This window comes from Zeugodacus cucurbitae, chromosome 3 (assembly GCF_028554725.1).
Source record: "Zeugodacus cucurbitae isolate PBARC_wt_2022May chromosome 3, idZeuCucr1.2, whole genome shotgun sequence".
NCBI classification, from domain to species: Eukaryota; Metazoa; Arthropoda; class Insecta; order Diptera; family Tephritidae; genus Zeugodacus; species Zeugodacus cucurbitae.
The window spans coordinates 56,262,973-56,283,330 of record NC_071668.1 but is presented as its reverse complement, the minus strand read 5'-3'; the positions used below and the strand labels follow the sequence as shown (position 1 = coordinate 56,283,330).

General features: G+C 36.3%; 1 non-coding gene and 31 pseudogenes across 1 annotated transcript; all 32 read left to right on the top strand.

Annotated features, from left to right (window-relative positions):
- Positions 1 to 388: 388 nt before the first annotated feature.
- Positions 389 to 515, top strand: LOC128921039 (5S ribosomal RNA; annotated as a pseudogene).
- Positions 516 to 1,017: 502 nt separating this feature from the next.
- On the top strand, positions 1,018 to 1,144 carry LOC128921037 (5S ribosomal RNA; annotated as a pseudogene).
- Positions 1,145 to 1,647: 503 nt separating this feature from the next.
- LOC128921036 (5S ribosomal RNA) lies at positions 1,648 to 1,774 on the top strand (annotated as a pseudogene).
- Positions 1,775 to 2,278: 504 nt separating this feature from the next.
- On the top strand, positions 2,279 to 2,405 carry LOC128921035 (5S ribosomal RNA; annotated as a pseudogene).
- Positions 2,406 to 2,907: 502 nt separating this feature from the next.
- Positions 2,908 to 3,034, top strand: LOC128921034 (5S ribosomal RNA; annotated as a pseudogene).
- Positions 3,035 to 3,537: 503 nt separating this feature from the next.
- LOC128921033 (5S ribosomal RNA) lies at positions 3,538 to 3,664 on the top strand (annotated as a pseudogene).
- A 503-nt stretch (positions 3,665 to 4,167) lies between these two features.
- LOC128921032 (5S ribosomal RNA) lies at positions 4,168 to 4,294 on the top strand (annotated as a pseudogene).
- A 502-nt stretch (positions 4,295 to 4,796) lies between these two features.
- LOC128921031 (5S ribosomal RNA) lies at positions 4,797 to 4,923 on the top strand (annotated as a pseudogene).
- A 502-nt stretch (positions 4,924 to 5,425) lies between these two features.
- Positions 5,426 to 5,552, top strand: LOC128921030 (5S ribosomal RNA; annotated as a pseudogene).
- A 501-nt stretch (positions 5,553 to 6,053) lies between these two features.
- On the top strand, positions 6,054 to 6,180 carry LOC128921029 (5S ribosomal RNA; annotated as a pseudogene).
- A 504-nt stretch (positions 6,181 to 6,684) lies between these two features.
- On the top strand, positions 6,685 to 6,811 carry LOC128921028 (5S ribosomal RNA; annotated as a pseudogene).
- A 502-nt stretch (positions 6,812 to 7,313) lies between these two features.
- On the top strand, positions 7,314 to 7,440 carry LOC128921026 (5S ribosomal RNA; annotated as a pseudogene).
- Positions 7,441 to 7,943: 503 nt separating this feature from the next.
- Positions 7,944 to 8,070, top strand: LOC128921025 (5S ribosomal RNA; annotated as a pseudogene).
- A 505-nt stretch (positions 8,071 to 8,575) lies between these two features.
- Positions 8,576 to 8,702, top strand: LOC128920781 (5S ribosomal RNA; annotated as a pseudogene).
- A 503-nt stretch (positions 8,703 to 9,205) lies between these two features.
- Positions 9,206 to 9,332, top strand: LOC128921024 (5S ribosomal RNA; annotated as a pseudogene).
- Positions 9,333 to 9,835: 503 nt separating this feature from the next.
- On the top strand, positions 9,836 to 9,962 carry LOC128921023 (5S ribosomal RNA; annotated as a pseudogene).
- A 502-nt stretch (positions 9,963 to 10,464) lies between these two features.
- LOC128921022 (5S ribosomal RNA) lies at positions 10,465 to 10,591 on the top strand (annotated as a pseudogene).
- Positions 10,592 to 11,093: 502 nt separating this feature from the next.
- Positions 11,094 to 11,220, top strand: LOC128920801 (5S ribosomal RNA; annotated as a pseudogene).
- Positions 11,221 to 11,722: 502 nt separating this feature from the next.
- Positions 11,723 to 11,849, top strand: LOC128921021 (5S ribosomal RNA; annotated as a pseudogene).
- Positions 11,850 to 12,352: 503 nt separating this feature from the next.
- LOC128921020 (5S ribosomal RNA) lies at positions 12,353 to 12,479 on the top strand (annotated as a pseudogene).
- Positions 12,480 to 12,983: 504 nt separating this feature from the next.
- On the top strand, positions 12,984 to 13,110 carry LOC128921019 (5S ribosomal RNA; annotated as a pseudogene).
- Positions 13,111 to 13,613: 503 nt separating this feature from the next.
- On the top strand, positions 13,614 to 13,740 carry LOC128921018 (5S ribosomal RNA; annotated as a pseudogene).
- A 502-nt stretch (positions 13,741 to 14,242) lies between these two features.
- LOC128921017 (5S ribosomal RNA) lies at positions 14,243 to 14,369 on the top strand (annotated as a pseudogene).
- A 474-nt stretch (positions 14,370 to 14,843) lies between these two features.
- Positions 14,844 to 14,962, top strand: LOC128920632 (5S ribosomal RNA). The gene has a single exon (XR_008470669.1). It is a non-coding gene; the product is annotated as a 5S ribosomal RNA (ribosomal RNA).
- A 474-nt stretch (positions 14,963 to 15,436) lies between these two features.
- LOC128921015 (5S ribosomal RNA) lies at positions 15,437 to 15,563 on the top strand (annotated as a pseudogene).
- A 503-nt stretch (positions 15,564 to 16,066) lies between these two features.
- LOC128921014 (5S ribosomal RNA) lies at positions 16,067 to 16,193 on the top strand (annotated as a pseudogene).
- A 506-nt stretch (positions 16,194 to 16,699) lies between these two features.
- LOC128921013 (5S ribosomal RNA) lies at positions 16,700 to 16,826 on the top strand (annotated as a pseudogene).
- A 477-nt stretch (positions 16,827 to 17,303) lies between these two features.
- Positions 17,304 to 17,430, top strand: LOC128921012 (5S ribosomal RNA; annotated as a pseudogene).
- A 502-nt stretch (positions 17,431 to 17,932) lies between these two features.
- On the top strand, positions 17,933 to 18,059 carry LOC128921011 (5S ribosomal RNA; annotated as a pseudogene).
- Positions 18,060 to 18,561: 502 nt separating this feature from the next.
- LOC128921009 (5S ribosomal RNA) lies at positions 18,562 to 18,688 on the top strand (annotated as a pseudogene).
- Positions 18,689 to 19,193: 505 nt separating this feature from the next.
- LOC128921008 (5S ribosomal RNA) lies at positions 19,194 to 19,320 on the top strand (annotated as a pseudogene).
- Positions 19,321 to 19,822: 502 nt separating this feature from the next.
- On the top strand, positions 19,823 to 19,949 carry LOC128921007 (5S ribosomal RNA; annotated as a pseudogene).
- Positions 19,950 to 20,358: the final 409 nt, after the last annotated feature.

The following is a 20,358-nucleotide window of genomic DNA, read 5'->3' as shown; positions in this document are numbered from 1 at the left end:
ACATTGCACAAGTATCGGAATACGAAGGTAGATAGTAAGCAAAAAAAAGTATCTAAGTATCTAAAATAAGCCAGTACATTAGAGTGTTAAATAGTATCTACTACGTTTTGTGAGTCACTATGCGCGGTATTATGAGAAATAGGATTAGATATTGTATCTGCAAACTTGCAGATACATTTAAAAGATAATATCAATTAAAGAAATACATATATTTTAAATGCGAAATAGCGAAATAAGAGCTTAACTGTTGAACAGCTGATGGCTGTGATGAAGAGACTGTGCAAATTTGCCTCCGGATAAAAACTGAAATTTTACTCCGGCTATAGTCCCAATCTCACTTACGTGAAAGAGTAGTTTACTCATATAACGAATTCTAGGAAATCCATATGCCAACGACCATACCACGCTGAATACATCGGTTCTCGTCCGATCACCGAAATTAAGCAGCGTCGGGATAGCGGGCGCGGTTAGTACTTAGATGGGGGACCGCTTGGGAACACCGCGTGTTGTTGGCTCCCAACAACTTTTTTTACCTTTTGTCAAAGTTTTTAAATACTTTCCTAGTTGTTGTTGTTTTTTATTTTTTTTTTTTTTCAGAAAGTCTCATTTTTTTTGGGCAGTATACTCAACATTGCACAAGTATCGGAATACGAAGGTAGATAGTAAGCAAAAAAAAGCATCTAAGTATCTAAAATAAGCCAGTACATTAGAGTGTTATATAGTATCTACTACGTTTTGTGAGTCACTTATGCGCGGTATTATGGGAAATAGGATTAGATATTGTATCTGCAAACTTGCAGATACATTTAAAAGATAATATCAATTAAAGAAATACATATATTTTAAATGCGAAATAGCGAAATAAGAGCTTAACTGTTGAACAGCTGATGGCTGTGATGAAGAGACTGTGCAAATTTGCCTCCGGATAAAAACTGAAATTTTACTCCGGCTATAGTCCCAAACTCACTTACGTGAAAGAGTAGTTTACTCATATAACGAATTCTAGGAAATCCATATGCCAACGACCATACCACGCTGAATACATCGGTTCTCGTCCGATCACCGAAATTAAGCAGCGTCGGGATAGCGGGCGCGGTTAGTACTTAGATGGGGGACCGCTTGGGAACACCGCGTGTTGTTGGCTCCCAACAACTTTTTTACCTTTTTGTCAAAGTTTTTAAATACTTTCCTAGTTGTTGTTGTTTTTTTATTTTTTTTTTTTCAGAAAGTCTCATTTTTTTTTTTGGGCAGTATACACAACATTGCACAAGTATCGGAATACGAAGGTAGATAGTAAGCAAAAAAAAGTATCTAAGTATCTAAAATAAGCCAGTACATTAGAGTGTTAAATAGTATCTACTACGTTTTGTGAGTCACTATGCGCGGTATTATGAGAAATAGGATTAGATATTGTATCTGCAAACTTGCAGATACATTTAAAAGATAATATCAATTAAAGAAATACATATATTTTAAATGCGAAATAGCGAAATAAGAGCTTAACTGTTGAACAGCTGATGGCTGTGATGAAGAGACTGTGCAAATTTGCCTCCGGATGAAAACTGAAATTTTACTCCGGCTATAGTCCCAAACTCACTTACGTGAAAGAGTAGTTTACTCATATAACGAATTCTAGGAAATCCATATGCCAACGACCATACCACGCTGAATACATCGGTTCTCGTCCGATCACCGAAATTAAGCAGCGTCGGGATAGCGGGCGCGGTTAGTACTTAGATGGGGGACCGCTTGGGAACACCGCGTGTTGTTGGCTCCCAAAAACTTTTTTACCTTTTTGTCAAAGTTTTTAAATACTTTCCTAGTTGTTGTTGTTTTTTATTTTTTTTTTTTCAGAAAGTCTCATTTTTTTTGTTTGGGCAGTATACACAACATTGCACAAGTATCGGAATACGAAGGTAGATAGTAAGCAAAAAAAAGCATCTAAGTATCTAAAATAAGCCAGTACATTAGAGTGTTAAATAGTATCTACTACGTTTTGTGAGTCACTTATGCGCGGTATTATGGGAAATAGGATTAGATATTGTATCTGCAAACTTGCAGATACATTTAAAAGATAATATCAATTAAAGAAATACATATATTTTAAATGCGAAATAGCGAAATAAGAGCTTAACTGTTGAACAGCTGATGGCTGTGATGAAGAGACTGTGCAAATTTGCCTCCGGATAAAAACTGAAATTTTACTCCGGCTATAGTCCCAATCTCACTTACGTGAAAGAGTAGTTTACTCATATAACGAATTCTAGGAAATCCATATGCCAACGACCATACCACGCTGAATACATCGGTTCTCGTCCGATCACCGAAATTAAGCAGCGTCGGGATAGCGGGCGCGGTTAGTACTTAGATGGGGGACCGCTTGGGAACACCGCGTGTTGTTGGCTCCCAACAACTTTTTTACCTTTTTGTCAAAGTTTTTAAATACTTTCCTAGTTGTTGTTGTTTTTTTATTTTTTTTTTTCAGAAAGTCTCATATTTTTTTTTGGGCAGTATACACAACATTGCACAAGTATCGGAATACGAAGGTAGATAGTAAGCAAAAAAAAGTATCTAAGTATCTAAAATAAGCCAGTACATTAGAGTGTTAAATAGTATCTACTACGTTTTGTGAGTCACTATGCGCGGTATTATGAGAAATAGGATTAGATATTGTATCTGCAAACTTGCAGATACATTTAAAAGATAATATCAATTAAAGAAATACATATATTTTAAATGCGAAATAGCGAAATAAGAGCTTAACTGTTGAACAGCTGATGGCTGTGATGAAGAGACTGTGCAAATTTGCCTCCGGATAAAAACTGAAATTTTACTCCGGCTATAGTCCCAATCTCACTTACGTGAAAGAGTAGTTTACTCATATAACGAATTCTAGGAAATCCATATGCCAACGACCATACCACGCTGAATACATCGGTTCTCGTCCGATCACCGAAATTAAGCAGCGTCGGGATAGCGGGCGCGGTTAGTACTTAGATGGGGGACCGCTTGGGAACACCGCGTGTTGTTGGCTCCCAACAACTTTTTTTACCTTTTGTCAAAGTTTTTAAATACTTTCCTAGTTGTTGTTGTTTTTTATTTTTTTTTTTTTTTTCAGAAAGTCTCATTTTTTTGGGCAGTATACTCAACATTGCACAAGTATCGGAATACGAAGGTAGATAGTAAGCAAAAAAAAGCATCTAAGTATCTAAAATAAGCCAGTACATTAGAGTGTTATATAGTATCTACTACGTTTTGTGAGTCACTTATGCGCGGTATTATGGGAAATAGGATTAGATATTGTATCTGCAAACTTGCAGATACATTTAAAAGATAATATCAATTAAAGAAATACATATATTTTAAATGCGAAATAGCGAAATAAGAGCTTAACTGTTGAACAGCTGATGGCTGTGATGAAGAGACTGTGCAAATTTGCCTCCGGATAAAAACTGAAATTTTACTCCGGCTATAGTCCCAAACTCACTTACGTGAAAGAGTAGTTTACTCATATAACGAATTCTAGGAAATCCATATGCCAACGACCATACCACGCTGAATACATCGGTTCTCGTCCGATCACCGAAATTAAGCAGCGTCGGGATAGCGGGCGCGGTTAGTACTTAGATGGGGGACCGCTTGGGAACACCGCGTGTTGTTGGCTCCCAACAACTTTTTTACCTTTTTGTCAAAGTTTTTAAATACTTTCCTAGTTGTTGTTGTTTTTTTATTTTTTTTTTTTCAGAAAGTCTCATATTTTTTTTTGGGCAGTATACACAACATTGCACAAGTATCGGAATACGAAGGTAGATAGTAAGCAAAAAAAAGTATCTAAGTATCTAAAATAAGCCAGTACATTAGAGTGTTAAATAGTATCTACTACGTTTTGTGAGTCACTATGCGCGGTATTATGAGAAATAGGATTAGATATTGTATCTGCAAACTTGCAGATACATTTAAAAGATAATATCAATTAAAGAAATACATATATTTTAAATGCGAAATAGCGAAATAAGAGCTTAACTGTTGAACAGCTGATGGCTGTGATGAAGAGACTGTGCAAATTTGCCTCCGGATAAAAACTGAAATTTTACTCCGGCTATAGTCCCAATCTCACTTACGTGAAAGAGTAGTTTACTCATATAACGAATTCTAGGAAATCCATATGCCAACGACCATACCACGCTGAATACATCGGTTCTCGTCCGATCACCGAAATTAAGCAGCGTCGGGATAGCGGGCGCGGTTAGTACTTAGATGGGGGACCGCTTGGGAACACCGCGTGTTGTTGGCTCCCAAAAACTTGTTTACCTTTTTGTCAAAGTTTTTAAATACTTTCCTAGTTGTTGTTGTTTTTTTATTTTTTTTTTTCAGAAAGTCTCATATTTTTTTTTGGGCAGCATACACAACATTGCACAAGTATCGGAATACGAAGGTAGATAGTAAGCAAAAAAAAGTATCTAAGTATCTAAAATAAGCCAGTACATTAGAGTGTTAAATAGTATCTACTACGTTTTGTGAGTCACTATGCGCGGTATTATGAGAAATAGGATTAGATATTGTATCTGCAAACTTGCAGATACATTTAAAAGATAATATCAATTAAAGAAATACATATATTTTAAATGCGAAATAGCGAAATAAGAGCTTAACTGTTGAACAGCTGATGGCTGTGATGAAGAGACTGTGCAAATTTGCCTCCGGATAAAAACTGAAATTTTACTCCGGCTATAGTCCCAATCTCACTTACGTGAAAGAGTAGTTTACTCATATAACGAATTCTAGGAAATCCATATGCCAACGACCATACCACGCTGAATACATCGGTTCTCGTCCGATCACCGAAATTAAGCAGCGTCGGGATAGCGGGCGCGGTTAGTACTTAGATGGGGGACCGCTTGGGAACACCGCGTGTTGTTGGCTCCCAACAACTTTTTTTACCTTTTGTCAAAGTTTTTAAATACTTTCCTAGTTGTTGTTGTTTTTTATTTTTTTTTTTTTTCAGAAAGTCTCATTTTTTTTGGGCAGTATACTCAACATTGCACAAGTATCGGAATACGAAGGTAGATAGTAAGCAAAAAAAAGCATCTAAGTATCTAAAATAAGCCAGTACATTAGAGTGTTATATAGTATCTACTACGTTTTGTGAGTCACTTATGCGCGGTATTATGGGAAATAGGATTAGATATTGTATCTGCAAACTTGCAGATACATTTAAAAGATAATATCAATTAAAGAAATACATATATTTTAAATGCGAAATAGCGAAATAAGAGCTTAACTGTTGAACAGCTGATGGCTGTGATGAAGAGACTGTGCAAATTTGCCTCCGGATAAAAACTGAAATTTTACTCCGGCTATAGTCCCAAACTCACTTACGTGAAAGAGTAGTTTACTCATATAACGAATTCTAGGAAATCCATATGCCAACGACCATACCACGCTGAATACATCGGTTCTCGTCCGATCACCGAAATTAAGCAGCGTCGGGATAGCGGGCGCGGTTAGTACTTAGATGGGGGACCGCTTGGGAACACCGCGTGTTGTTGGCTCCCAACAACTTTTTTACCTTTTTGTCAAAGTTTTTAAATACTTTCCTAGTTGTTGTTGTTTTTTTATTTTTTTTTTTCAGAAAGTCTCATTTTTTTTTTGGGCAGTATACACAACATTGCACAAGTATCGGAATACGAAGGTAGATAGTAAGCAAAAAAAAGTATCTAAGTATCTAAAATAAGCCAGTACATTAGAGTGTTAAATAGTATCTACTACGTTTTGTGAGTCACTATGCGCGGTATTATGAGAAATAGGATTAGATATTGTATCTGCAAACTTGCAGATACATTTAAAAGATAATATCAATTAAAGAAATACATATATTTTAAATGCGAAATAGCGAAATAAGAGCTTAACTGTTGAACAGCTGATGGCTGTGATGAAGAGACTGTGCAAATTTGCCTCCGGATGAAAACTGAAATTTTACTCCGGCTATAGTCCCAAACTCACTTACGTGAAAGAGTAGTTTACTCATATAACGAATTCTAGGAAATCCATATGCCAACGACCATACCACGCTGAATACATCGGTTCTCGTCCGATCACCGAAATTAAGCAGCGTCGGGATAGCGGGCGCGGTTAGTACTTAGATGGGGGACCGCTTGGGAACACCGCGTGTTGTTGGCTCCCAAAAACTTTTTTACCTTTTTGTCAAAGTTTTTAAATACTTTCCTAGTTGTTGTTGTTTTTTATTTTTTTTTTTTCAGAAAGTCTCATTTTTTTTGTTTGGGCAGTATACACAACATTGCACAAGTATCGGAATACGAAGGTAGATAGTAAGCAAAAAAAAGTATCTAAGTATCTAAAATAAGCCAGTACATTAGAGTGTTAAATAGTATCTACTACGTTTTGTGAGTCACTTATGCGCGGTATTATGGGAAATAGGATTAGATATTGTATCTGCAAACTTGCAGATACATTTAAAAGATAATATCAATTAAAGAAATACATATATTTTAAATGCGAAATAGCGAAATAAGAGCTTAACTGTTGAACAGCTGATGGCTGTGATGAAGAGACTGTGCAAATTTGCCTCCGGATAAAAACTGAAATTTTACTCCGGCTATAGTCCCAATCTCACTTACGTGAAAGAGTAGTTTACTCATATAACGAATTCTAGGAAATCCATATGCCAACGACCATACCACGCTGAATACATCGGTTCTCGTCCGATCACCGAAATTAAGCAGCGTCGGGATAGCGGGCGCGGTTAGTACTTAGATGGGGGACCGCTTGGGAACACCGCGTGTTGTTGGCTCCCAACAACTTTTTTACCTTTTTGTCAAAGTTTTTAAATACTTTCCTAGTTGTTGTTGTTTTTTTATTTTTTTTTTTCAGAAAGTCTCATATTTTTTTTTGGGCAGTATACACAACATTGCACAAGTATCGGAATACGAAGGTAGATAGTAAGCAAAAAAAAGTATCTAAGTATCTAAAATAAGCCAGTACATTAGAGTGTTAAATAGTATCTACTACGTTTTGTGAGTCACTATGCGCGGTATTATGAGAAATAGGATTAGATATTGTATCTGCAAACTTGCAGATACATTTAAAAGATAATATCAATTAAAGAAATACATATATTTTAAATGCGAAATAGCGAAATAAGAGCTTAACTGTTGAACAGCTGATGGCTGTGATGAAGAGACTGTGCAAATTTGCCTCCGGATAAAAACTGAAATTTTACTCCGGCTATAGTCCCAATCTCACTTACGTGAAAGAGTAGTTTACTCATATAACGAATTCTAGGAAATCCATATGCCAACGACCATACCACGCTGAATACATCGGTTCTCGTCCGATCACCGAAATTAAGCAGCGTCGGGATAGCGGGCGCGGTTAGTACTTAGATGGGGGACCGCTTGGGAACACCGCGTGTTGTTGGCTCCCAACAACTTTTTTTACCTTTTGTCAAAGTTTTTAAATACTTTCCTAGTTGTTGTTGTTTTTTATTTTTTTTTTTTTTTCAGAAAGTCTCATTTTTTTTGGGCAGTATACTCAACATTGCACAAGTATCGGAATACGAAGGTAGATAGTAAGCAAAAAAAAGCATCTAAGTATCTAAAATAAGCCAGTACATTAGAGTGTTATATAGTATCTACTACGTTTTGTGAGTCACTTATGCGCGGTATTATGGGAAATAGGATTAGATATTGTATCTGCAAACTTGCAGATACATTTAAAAGATAATATCAATTAAAGAAATACATATATTTTAAATGCGAAATAGCGAAATAAGAGCTTAACTGTTGAACAGCTGATGGCTGTGATGAAGAGACTGTGCAAATTTGCCTCCGGATAAAAACTGAAATTTTACTCCGGCTATAGTCCCAAACTCACTTACGTGAAAGAGTAGTTTACTCATATAACGAATTCTAGGAAATCCATATGCCAACGACCATACCACGCTGAATACATCGGTTCTCGTCCGATCACCGAAATTAAGCAGCGTCGGGATAGCGGGCGCGGTTAGTACTTAGATGGGGGACCGCTTGGGAACACCGCGTGTTGTTGGCTCCCAACAACTTTTTTACCTTTTTGTCAAAGTTTTTAAATACTTTCCTAGTTGTTGTTGTTTTTTTATTTTTTTTTTTTTTCAGAAAGTCTCATTTTTTTTTTTGGGCAGTATACACAACATTGCACAAGTATCGGAATACGAAGGTAGATAGTAAGCAAAAAAAAGTATCTAAGTATCTAAAATAAGCCAGTACATTAGAGTGTTAAATAGTATCTACTACGTTTTGTGAGTCACTATGCGCGGTATTATGAGAAATAGGATTAGATATTGTATCTGCAAACTTGCAGATACATTTAAAAGATAATATCAATTAAAGAAATACATATATTTTAAATGCGAAATAGCGAAATAAGAGCTTAACTGTTGAACAGCTGATGGCTGTGATGAAGAGACTGTGCAAATTTGCCTCCGGATAAAAACTGAAATTTTACTCCGGCTATAGTCCCAATCTCACTTACGTGAAAGAGTAGTTTACTCATATAACGAATTCTAGGAAATCCATATGCCAACGACCATACCACGCTGAATACATCGGTTCTCGTCCGATCACCGAAATTAAGCAGCGTCGGGATAGCGGGCGCGGTTAGTACTTAGATGTGGGACCGCTTGGGAACACCGCGTGTTGTTGGCTCCCAACAACTTTTTTACCTTTTTGTCAAAGTTTTTAAATACTTTCCTAGTTGTTGTTGTTTTTTTATTTTTTTTTTTTCAGAAAGTCTCATATTTTTTTTTGGGCAGTATACACAACATTGCACAAGTATCGGAATACGAAGGTAGATAGTAAGCAAAAAAAAGTATCTAAGTATCTAAAATAAGCCAGTACATTAGAGTGTTAAATAGTATCTACTACGTTTTGTGAGTCACTATGCGCGGTATTATGAGAAATAGGATTAGATATTGTATCTGCAAACTTGCAGATACATTTAAAAGATAATATCAATTAAAGAAATACATATATTTTAAATGCGAAATATCGAAATAAGAGCTTAACTGTTGAACAGCTGATGGCTGTGATGAAGAGACTGTGCAAATTTGCCTCCGGATAAAAACTGAAATTTTACTCCGGCTATAGTCCCAATCTCACTTACGTGAAAGAGTAGTTTACTCATATAACGAATTCTAGGAAATCCATATGCCAACGACCATACCACGCTGAATACATCGGTTCTCGTCCGATCACCGAAATTAAGCAGCGTCGGGATAGCGGGCGCGGTTAGTACTTAGATGGGGGACCGCTTGGGAACACCGCGTGTTGTTGGCTCCCAACAACTTTTTTTACCTTTTGTCAAAGTTTTTAAATACTTTCCTAGTTGTTGTTGTTTTTTATTTTTTTTTTTTTTTTCAGAAAGTCTCATTTTTTTGGGCAGTATACTCAACATTGCACAAGTATCGGAATACGAAGGTAGATAGTAAGCAAAAAAAAGCATCTAAGTATCTAAAATAAGCCAGTACATTAGAGTGTTATATAGTATCTACTACGTTTTGTGAGTCACTTATGCGCGGTATTATGGGAAATAGGATTAGATATTGTATCTGCAAACTTGCAGATACATTTAAAAGATAATATCAATTAAAGAAATACATATATTTTAAATGCGAAATAGCGAAATAAGAGCTTAACTGTTGAACAGCTGATGGCTGTGATGAAGAGACTGTGCAAATTTGCCTCCGGATAAAAACTGAAATTTTACTCCGGCTATAGTCCCAAACTCACTTACGTGAAAGAGTAGTTTACTCATATAACGAATTCTAGGAAATCCATATGCCAACGACCATACCACGCTGAATACATCGGTTCTCGTCCGATCACCGAAATTAAGCAGCGTCGGGATAGCGGGCGCGGTTAGTACTTAGATGGGGGACCGCTTGGGAACACCGCGTGTTGTTGGCTCCCAACAACTTTTTTACCTTTTTGTCAAAGTTTTTAAATACTTTCCTAGTTGTTGTTGTTTTTTTATTTTTTTTTTTCAGAAAGTCTCATATTTTTTTTTGGGCAGTATACACAACATTGCACAAGTATCGGAATACGAAGGTAGATAGTAAGCAAAAAAAAGTATCTAAGTATCTAAAATAAGCCAGTACATTAGAGTGTTAAATAGTATCTACTACGTTTTGTGAGTCACTATGCGCGGTATTATGAGAAATAGGATTAGATATTGTATCTGCAAACTTGCAGATACATTTAAAAGATAATATCAATTAAAGAAATACATATATTTTAAATGAGAAATAGCGAAATAAGAGCTTAACTGTTGAACAGCTGATGGCTGTGATGAAGAGACTGTGCAAATTTGCCTCCGGATAAAAACTGAAATTTTACTCCGGCTATAGTCCCAATCTCACTTACGTGAAAGAGTAGTTTACTCATATAACGAATTCTAGGAAATCCATATGCCAACGACCATACCACGCTGAATACATCGGTTCTCGTCCGATCACCGAAATTAAGCAGCGTCGGGATAGCGGGCGCGGTTAGTACTTAGATGGGGGACCGCTTGGGAACACCGCGTGTTGTTGGCTCCCAACAACTTTTTTACCTTTTTGTCAAAGTTTTTAAATACTTTCCTAGTTGTTGTTGTTTTTTTATTTTTTTTTTTCAGAAAGTCTCATATTTTTTTTTGGGCAGTATACACAACATTGCACAAGTATCGGAATACGAAGGTAGATAGTAAGCAAAAAAAAGTATCTAAGTATCTAAAATAAGCCAGTACATTAGAGTGTTAAATAGTATCTACTACGTTTTGTGAGTCACTATGCGCGGTATTATGAGAAATAGGATTAGATATTGTATCTGCAAACTTGCAGATACATTTAAAAGATAATATCAATTAAAGAAATACATATATTTTAAATGCGAAATAGCGAAATAAGAGCTTAACTGTTGAACAGCTGATGGCTGTGATGAAGAGACTGTGCAAATTTGCCTCCGGATAAAAACTGAAATTTTACTCCGGCTATAGTCCCAATCTCACTTACGTGAAAGAGTAGTTTACTCATATAACGAATTCTAGGAAATCCATATGCCAACGACCATACCACGCTGAATACATCGGTTCTCGTCCGATCACCGAAATTAAGCAGCGTCGGGATAGCGGGCGCGGTTAGTACTTAGATGGGGGACCGCTTGGGAACACCACGTGTTGTTGGCTCCCAACAACTTTTTTTACCTTTTGTCAAAGTTTTTAAATACTTTCCTAGTTGTTGTTGTTTTTTATTTTTTTTTTTTTTCAGAAAGTCTCATTTTTTTTGGGCAGTATACTCAACATTGCACAAGTATCGGAATACGAAGGTAGATAGTAAGCAAAAAAAAGCATCTAAGTATCTAAAATAAGCCAGTACATTAGAGTGTTATATAGTATCTACTACGTTTTGTGAGTCACTTATGCGCGGTATTATGGGAAATAGGATTAGATATTGTATCTGCAAACTTGCAGATACATTTAAAAGATAATATCAATTAAAGAAATACATATATTTTAAATGCGAAATAGCGAAATAAGAGCTTAACTGTTGAACAGCTGATGGCTGTGATGAAGAGACTGTGCAAATTTGCCTCCGGATAAAAACTGAAATTTTACTCCGGCTATAGTCCCAAACTCACTTACGTGAAAGAGTAGTTTACTCATATAACGAATTCTAGGAAATCCATATGCCAACGACCATACCACGCTGAATACATCGGTTCTCGTCCGATCACCGAAATTAAGCAGCGTCGGGATAGCGGGCGCGGTTAGTACTTAGATGGGGGACCGCTTGGGAACACCGCGTGTTGTTGGCTCCCAACAACTTTTTTACCTTTTTGTCAAAGTTTTTAAATACTTTCCTAGTTGTTGTTGTTTTTTTATTTTTTTTTTTTCAGAAAGTCTCATTTTTTTTTTTGGGCAGTATACACAACATTGCACAAGTATCGGAATACGAAGGTAGATAGTAAGCAAAAAAAAGTATCTAAGTATCTAAAATAAGCCAGTACATTAGAGTGTTAAATAGTATCTACTACGTTTTGTGAGTCACTATGCGCGGTATTATGAGAAATAGGATTAGATATTGTATCTGCAAACTTGCAGATACATTTAAAAGATAATATCAATTAAAGAAATACATATATTTTAAATGCGAAATAGCGAAATAAGAGCTTAACTGTTGAACAGCTGATGGCTGTGATGAAGAGACTGTGCAAATTTGCCTCCGGATGAAAACTGAAATTTTACTCCGGCTATAGTCCCAAACTCACTTACGTGAAAGAGTAGTTTACTCATATAACGAATTCTAGGAAATCCATATGCCAACGACCATACCACGCTGAATACATCGGTTCTCGTCCGATCACCGAAATTAAGCAGCGTCGGGATAGCGGGCGCGGTTAGTACTTAGATGGGGGACCGCTTGGGAACACCGCGTGTTGTTGGCTCCCAAAAACTTTTTTACCTTTTTGTCAAAGTTTTTAAATACTTTCCTAGTTGTTGTTGTTTTTTATTTTTTTTTTTTCAGAAAGTCTCATTTTTTTTGTTTGGGCAGTATACACAACATTGCACAAGTATCGGAATACGAAGGTAGATAGTAAGCAAAAAAAAGTATCTAAGTATCTAAAATAAGCCAGTACATTAGAGTGTTAAATAGTATCTACTACGTTTTGTGAGTCACTTATGCGCGGTATTATGGGAAATAGGATTAGATATTGTATCTGCAAACTTGCAGATACATTTAAAAGATAATATCAATTAAAGAAATACATATATTTTAAATGCGAAATAGCGAAATAAGAGCTTAACTGTTGAACAGCTGATGGCTGTGATGAAGAGACTGTGCAAATTTGCCTCCGGATAAAAACTGAAATTTTACTCCGGCTATAGTCCCAATCTCACTTACGTGAAAGAGTAGTTTACTCATATAACGAATTCTAGGAAATCCATATGCCAACGACCATACCACGCTGAATACATCGGTTCTCGTCCGATCACCGAAATTAAGCAGCGTCGGGATAGCGGGCGCGGTTAGTACTTAGATGGGGGACCGCTTGGGAACACCGCGTGTTGTTGGCTCCCAAAAACTTTTTTACCTTTTTGTCAAAGTTTTTAAATACTTTCCTAGTTGTTGTTGTTTTTTATTTTTTTTTTTTCAGAAAGTCTCATTTTTTTTGTTTGGGCAGTATACACAACATTGCACAAGTATCGGAATACGAAGGTAGATAGTAAGCAAAAAAAAGTATCTAAGTATCTAAAATAAGCCAGTACATTAGAGTGTTAAATAGTATCTACTACGTTTTGTGAGTCACTATGCGCGGTATTATGAGAAATAGGATTAGATATTGTATCTGCAAACTTGCAGATACATTTAAAAGATAATATCAATTAAAGAAATACATATATTTTAAATGCGAAATAGCGAAATAAGAGCTTAACTGTTGAACAGCTGATGGCTGTGATGAAGAGACTGTGCAAATTTGCCTCCGGATAAAAACTGAAATTTTACTCCGGCTATAGTCCCAATCTCACTTACGTGAAAGAGTAGTTTACTCATATAACGAATTCTAGGAAATCCATATGCCAACGACCATACCACGCTGAATACATCGGTTCTCGTCCGATCACCGAAATTAAGCAGCGTCGGGATAGCGGGCGCGGTTAGTACTTAGATGGGGGACCGCTTGGGAACACCGCGTGTTGTTGGCTCCCAACAACTTTTTTTACCTTTTGTCAAAGTTTTTAAATACTTTCCTAGTTGTTGTTGTTTTTTATTTTTTTTTTTTTTCAGAAAGTCTCATTTTTTTTGGGCAGTATACTCAACATTGCACAAGTATCGGAATACGAAGGTAGATAGTAAGCAAAAAAAAGCATCTAAGTATCTAAAATAAGCCAGTACATTAGAGTGTTATATAGTATCTACTACGTTTTGTGAGTCACTTATGCGCGGTATTATGGGAAATAGGATTAGATATTGTATCTGCAAACTTGCAGATACATTTAAAAGATAATATCAATTAAAGAAATACATATATTTTAAATGCGAAATAGCGAAATAAGAGCTTAACTGTTGAACAGCTGATGGCTGTGATGAAGAGACTGTGCAAATTTGCCTCCGGATAAAAACTGAAATTTTACTCCGGCTATAGTCCCAAACTCACTTACGTGAAAGAGTAGTTTACTCATATAACGAATTCTAGGAAATCCATATGCCAACGACCATACCACGCTGAATACATCGGTTCTCGTCCGATCACCGAAATTAAGCAGCGTCGGGATAGCGGGCGCGGTTAGTACTTAGATGGGGGACCGCTTGGGAACACCGCGTGTTGTTGGCTCCCAACAACTTTTTTACCTTTTTGTCAAAGTTTTTAAATACTTTCCTAGTTGTTGTTGTTTTTTATTTTTTTTTTTTCAGAAAGTCTCATTGCACAAGTATCGGAATACGAAGGTAGATAGTAAGCCAAAAAAAGCATCTAAGTATCTAAAATAAGCCAGTACATTAGAGTGTTAAATAGTATCTACTACGTTTTGTGAGTCACTATGCGCGGTATTATGAGAAATAGGATTAGATATTGTATCTGCAAACTTGCAGATACATTTAAAAGATAATATCAATTAAAGAAATACATATATTTTAAATGCGAAATAGCGAAATAAGAGCTTAACTGTTGAACAGCTGATGGCTGTGATGAAGAGACTGTGCAAATTTGCCTCCGGATAAAAACTGAAATTTTACTCCGGCTATAGTCCCAATCTCACTTACGTGAAAGAGTAGTTTACTCATATAACGAATTCTAGGAAATCCATATGCCAACGACCATACCACGCTGAATACATCGGTTCTCGTCCGATCACCGAAATTAAGCAGCGTCGGGCGCGGTTAGTACTTAGATGGGGGACCGCTTGGGAACACCGCGTGTTGTTGGCTCCCAACAACTTTTTTACCTTTTTGTCAAAGTTTTTAAATACTTTCCTAGTTGTTGTTGTTTTTTATTTTTTTTTTTGTCAGAAAGTCTCATTGCACAAGTATCGGAATACGAAGGTAGATAGTAAGCAAAAAAAGCATCTAAGTATCTAAAATAAGCCAGTACATTAGAGTGTTAAATAGTATCTACTACGTTTTGTGAGTCACTATGCGCGGTATTATGAGAAATAGGATTAGATATTGTATCTGCAAACTTGCAGATACATTTAAAAGATAATATCAATTAAAGAAATACATATATTTTAAATGCGAAATAGCGAAATAAGAGCTTAACTGTTGAACAGCTGATGGCTGTGATGAACAGACTGTGCAAATTTGCCTCCGGATAAAAACTGAAATTTTACTCCGGCTATAGTCCCAATCTCACTTACGTGAAAGAGTAGTTTACTCATATAACGAATTCTAGGAAATCCATATGCCAACGACCATACCACGCTGAATACATCGGTTCTCGTCCGATCACCGAAATTAAGCAGCGTCGGGATAGCGGGCGCGGTTAGTACTTAGATGGGGGACCGCTTGGGAACACCGCGTGTTGTTGGCTCCCAACAACTTTTTTACCTTTTTGTCAAAGTTTTTAAATACTTTCCTAGTTGTTGTTGTTTTTTTATTTTTTTTTTTTTCAGAAAGTCTCATTTTTTTTTTGGGCAGTATACACAACATTGCACAAGTATCGGAATACGAAGGTAGATAGTAAGCAAAAAAAAGTATCTAAGTATCTAAAATAAGCCAGTACATTAGAGTGTTATATAGTATCTACTACGTTTTGTGAGTCACTATGCGCGGTATTATGAGAAATAGGATTAGATATTGTATCTGCAAACTTGCAGATACATTTAAAAGATAATATCAATTAAAGAAATACATATATTTTAAATGCGAAATAGCGAAATAAGAGCTTAACTGTTGAACAGCTGATGGCTGTGATGAAGAGACTGTGCAAATTTGCCTCCGGATAAAAACTGAAATTTTACTCCGGCTATAGTCCCAATCTCACTTACGTGAAAGAGTAGTTTACTCATATAACGAATTCTAGGAAATCCATATGCCAACGACCATACCACGCTGAATACATCGGTTCTCGTCCGATCACCGAAATTAAGCAGCGTCGGGATAGCGGGCGCGGTTAGTACTTAGATGGGGGACCGCTTGGGAACACCGCGTGTTGTTGGCTCCCAACAACTTTTTTTACCTTTTGTCAAAGTTTTTAAATACTTTCCTAGTTGTTGTTGTTTTTTATTTTTTTTTTTTTTTTCAGAAAGTCTCATTTTTTTTGGGCAGTATACTCAACATTGCACAAGTATCGGAATACGAAGGTAGATAGTAAGCAAAAAAAAAAGCATCTAAGTATCTAAAATAAGCCAGTACATTAGAGTGTTATATAGTATCTACTACGTTTTGTGAGTCACTTATGCGCGGTATTATGGGAAATAGGATTAGATATTGTATCTGCAAACTTGCAGATACATTTAAAAGATAATATCAATTAAAGAAATACATATATTTTAAATGCGAAATAGCGAAATAAGAGCTTAACTGTTGAACAGCTGATGGCTGTGATGAAGAGACTGTGCAAATTTGCCTCCGGATAAAAACTGAAATTTTACTCCGGCTATAGTCCCAAACTCACTTACGTGAAAGAGTAGTTTACTCATATAACGAATTCTAGGAAATCCATATGCCAACGACCATACCACGCTGAATACATCGGTTCTCGTCCGATCACCGAAATTAAGCAGCGTCGGGATAGCGGGCGCGGTTAGTACTTAGATGGGGGACCGCTTGGGAACACCGCGTGTTGTTGGCTCCCAACAACTTTTTTACCTTTTTGTCAAAGTTTTTAAATACTTTCCTAGTTGTTGTTGTTTTTTATTTTTTTTTTTTTTTCAGAAAGTCTCATTGCACAAGTATCGGAATACGAAGGTAGATAGTAAGCCAAAAAAAGCATCTAAGTATCTAAAATAAGCCAGTACATTAGAGTGTTAAATAGTATCTACTACGTTTTGTGAGTCACTATGCGCGGTATTATGAGAAATAGGATTAGATATTGTATCTGCAAACTTGCAGATACATTTAAAAGATAATATCAATTAAAGAAATACATATATTTTAAATGCGAAATAGCGAAATAAGAGCTTAACTGTTGAACAGCTGATGGCTGTGATGAAGAGACTGTGCAAATTTGCCTCCGGATAAAAACTGAAATTTTACTCCGGCTATAGTCCCAATCTCACTTACGTGAAAGAGTAGTTTACTCATATAACGAATTCTAGGAAATCCATATGCCAACGACCATACCACGCTGAATACATCGGTTCTCGTCCGATCACCGAAATTAAGCAGCGTCGGGATAGCGGGCGCGGTTAGTACTTAGATGGGGGACCGCTTGGGAACACCGCGTGTTGTTGGCTCCCAACAACTTTTTTTACCTTTTGTCAAAGTTTTTAAATACTTTCCTAGTTGTTGTTGTTTTTTATTTTTTTTTTTTTTCAGAAAGTCTCATTTTTTTTGGGCAGTATACTCAACATTGCACAAGTATCGGAATACGAAGGTAGATAGTAAGCAAAAAAAAGCATCTAAGTATCTAAAATAAGCCAGTACATTAGAGTGTTATATAGTATCTACTACGTTTTGTGAGTCACTTATGCGCGGTATTATGGGAAATAGGATTAGATATTGTATCTGCAAACTTGCAGATACATTTAAAAGATAATATCAATTAAAGAAATACATATATTTTAAATGCGAAATAGCGAAATAAGAGCTTAACTGTTGAACAGCTGATGGCTGTGATGAAGAGACTGTGCAAATTTGCCTCCGGATAAAAACTGAAATTTTACTCCGGCTATAGTCCCAATCTCACTTACGTGAAAGAGTAGTTTACTCATATAACGAATTCTAGGAAATCCATATGCCAACGACCATACCACGCTGAATACATCGGTTCTCGTCCGATCACCGAAATTAAGCAGCGTCGGGATAGCGGGCGCGGTTAGTACTTAGATGGGGGACCGCTTGGGAACACCGCGTGTTGTTGGCTCCCAACAACTTTTTTACCTTTTTGTCAAAGTTTTTAAATACTTTCCTAGTTGTTGTTGTTTTTTTATTTTTTTTTTTTCAGAAAGTCTCATTTTTTTTTTGGGCAGTATACACAACATTGCACAAGTATCGGAATACGAAGGTAGATAGTAAGCAAAAAAAAGTATCTAAGTATCTAAAATAAGCCAGTACATTAGAGTGTTAAATAGTATCTACTACGTTTTGTGAGTCACTATGCGCGGTATTATGAGAAATAGGATTAGATATTGTATCTGCAAACTTGCAGATACATTTAAAAGATAATATCAATTAAAGAAATACATATATTTTAAATGCGAAATAGCGAAATAAGAGCTTAACTGTTGAACAGCTGATGGCTGTGATGAAGAGACTGTGCAAATTTGCCTCCGGATGAAAACTGAAATTTTACTCCGGCTATAGTCCCAAACTCACTTACGTGAAAGAGTAGTTTACTCATATAACGAATTCTAGGAAATCCATATGCCAACGACCATACCACGCTGAATACATCGGTTCTCGTCCGATCACCGAAATTAAGCAGCGTCGGGATAGCGGGCGCGGTTAGTACTTAGATGGGGGACCGCTTGGGAACACCGCGTGTTGTTGGCTCCCAAAAACTTTTTTACCTTTTTGTCAAAGTTTTTAAATACTTTCCTAGTTGTTGTTGTTTTTTATTTTTTTTTTTTCAGAAAGTCTCATTTTTTTTTGTTTGGGCAGTATACACAACATTGCACAAGTATCGGAATACGAAGGTAGATAGTAAGCAAAAAAAAGTATCTAAGTATCTAAAATAAGCCAGTACATTAGAGTGTTAAATAGTATCTACTACGTTTTGTGAGTCACTTATGCGCGGTATTATGGGTAATAGGATTAGATATTGTATCTGCAAACTTGCAGATACATTTAAAAGATAATATCAATTAAAGAAATACATATATTTTAAATGCGAAATAGCGAAATAAGAGCTTAACTGTTGAACAGCTGATGGCTGTGATGAAGAGACTGTGCAAATTTGCCTCCGGATAAAAACTGAAATTTTACTCCGGCTATAGTCCCAATCTCACTTACGTGAAAGAGTAGTTTACTCATATAACGAATTCTAGGAAATCCATATGCCAACGACCATACCACGCTGAATACATCGGTTCTCGTCCGATCACCGAAATTAAGCAGCGTCGGGATAGCGGGCGCGGTTAGTACTTAGATGGGGGACCGCTTGGGAACACCGCGTGTTGTTGGCTCCCAACAACTTTTTTACCTTTTTGTCAAAGTTTTTAAATACTTTCCTAGTTGTTGTTGTTTTTTTATTTTTTTTTTTCAGAAAGTCTCATATTTTTTTTTGGGCAGTATACACAACATTGCACAAGTATCGGAATACGAAGGTAGATAGTAAGCAAAAAAAAGTATCTAAGTATCTAAAATAAGCCAGTACATTAGAGTGTTAAATAGTATCTACTACGTTTTGTGAGTCACTATGCGCGGTATTATGAGAAATAGGATTAGATATTGTATCTGCAAACTTGCAGATACATTTAAAAGATAATATCAATTAAAGAAATACATATATTTTAAATGCGAAATAGCGAAATAAGAGCTTAACTGTTGAACAGCTGATGGCTGTGATGAAGAGACTGTGCAAATTTGCCTCCGGATAAAAACTGAAATTTTACTCCGGCTATAGTCCCAATCTCACTTACGTGAAAGAGTAGTTTACTCATATAACGAATTCTAGGAAATCCATATGCCAACGACCATACCACGCTGAATACATCGGTTCTCGTCCGATCACCGAAATTAAGCAGCGTCGGGATAGCGGGCGCGGTTAGTACTTAGATGGGGGACCGCTTGGGAACACCGCGTGTTGTTGGCTCCCAACAACTTTTTTTACCTTTTGTCAAAGTTTTTAAATACTTTCCTAGTTGTTGTTGTTTTTTATTTTTTTTTTTTTTCAGAAAGTCTCATTTTTTTTGGGCAGTATACTCAACATTGCACAAGTATCGGAATACGAAGGTAGATAGTAAGCAAAAAAAAGCATCTAAGTATCTAAAATAAGCCAGTACATTAGAGTGTTATATAGTATCTACTACGTTTTGTGAGTCACTTATGCGCGGTATTATGGGAAATAGGATTAGATATTGTATCTGCAAACTTGCAGATACATTTAAAAGATAATATCAATTAAAGAAATACATATATTTTAAATGCGAAATAGCGAAATAAGAGCTTAACTGTTGAACAGCTGATGGCTGTGATGAAGAGACTGTGCAAATTTGCCTCCG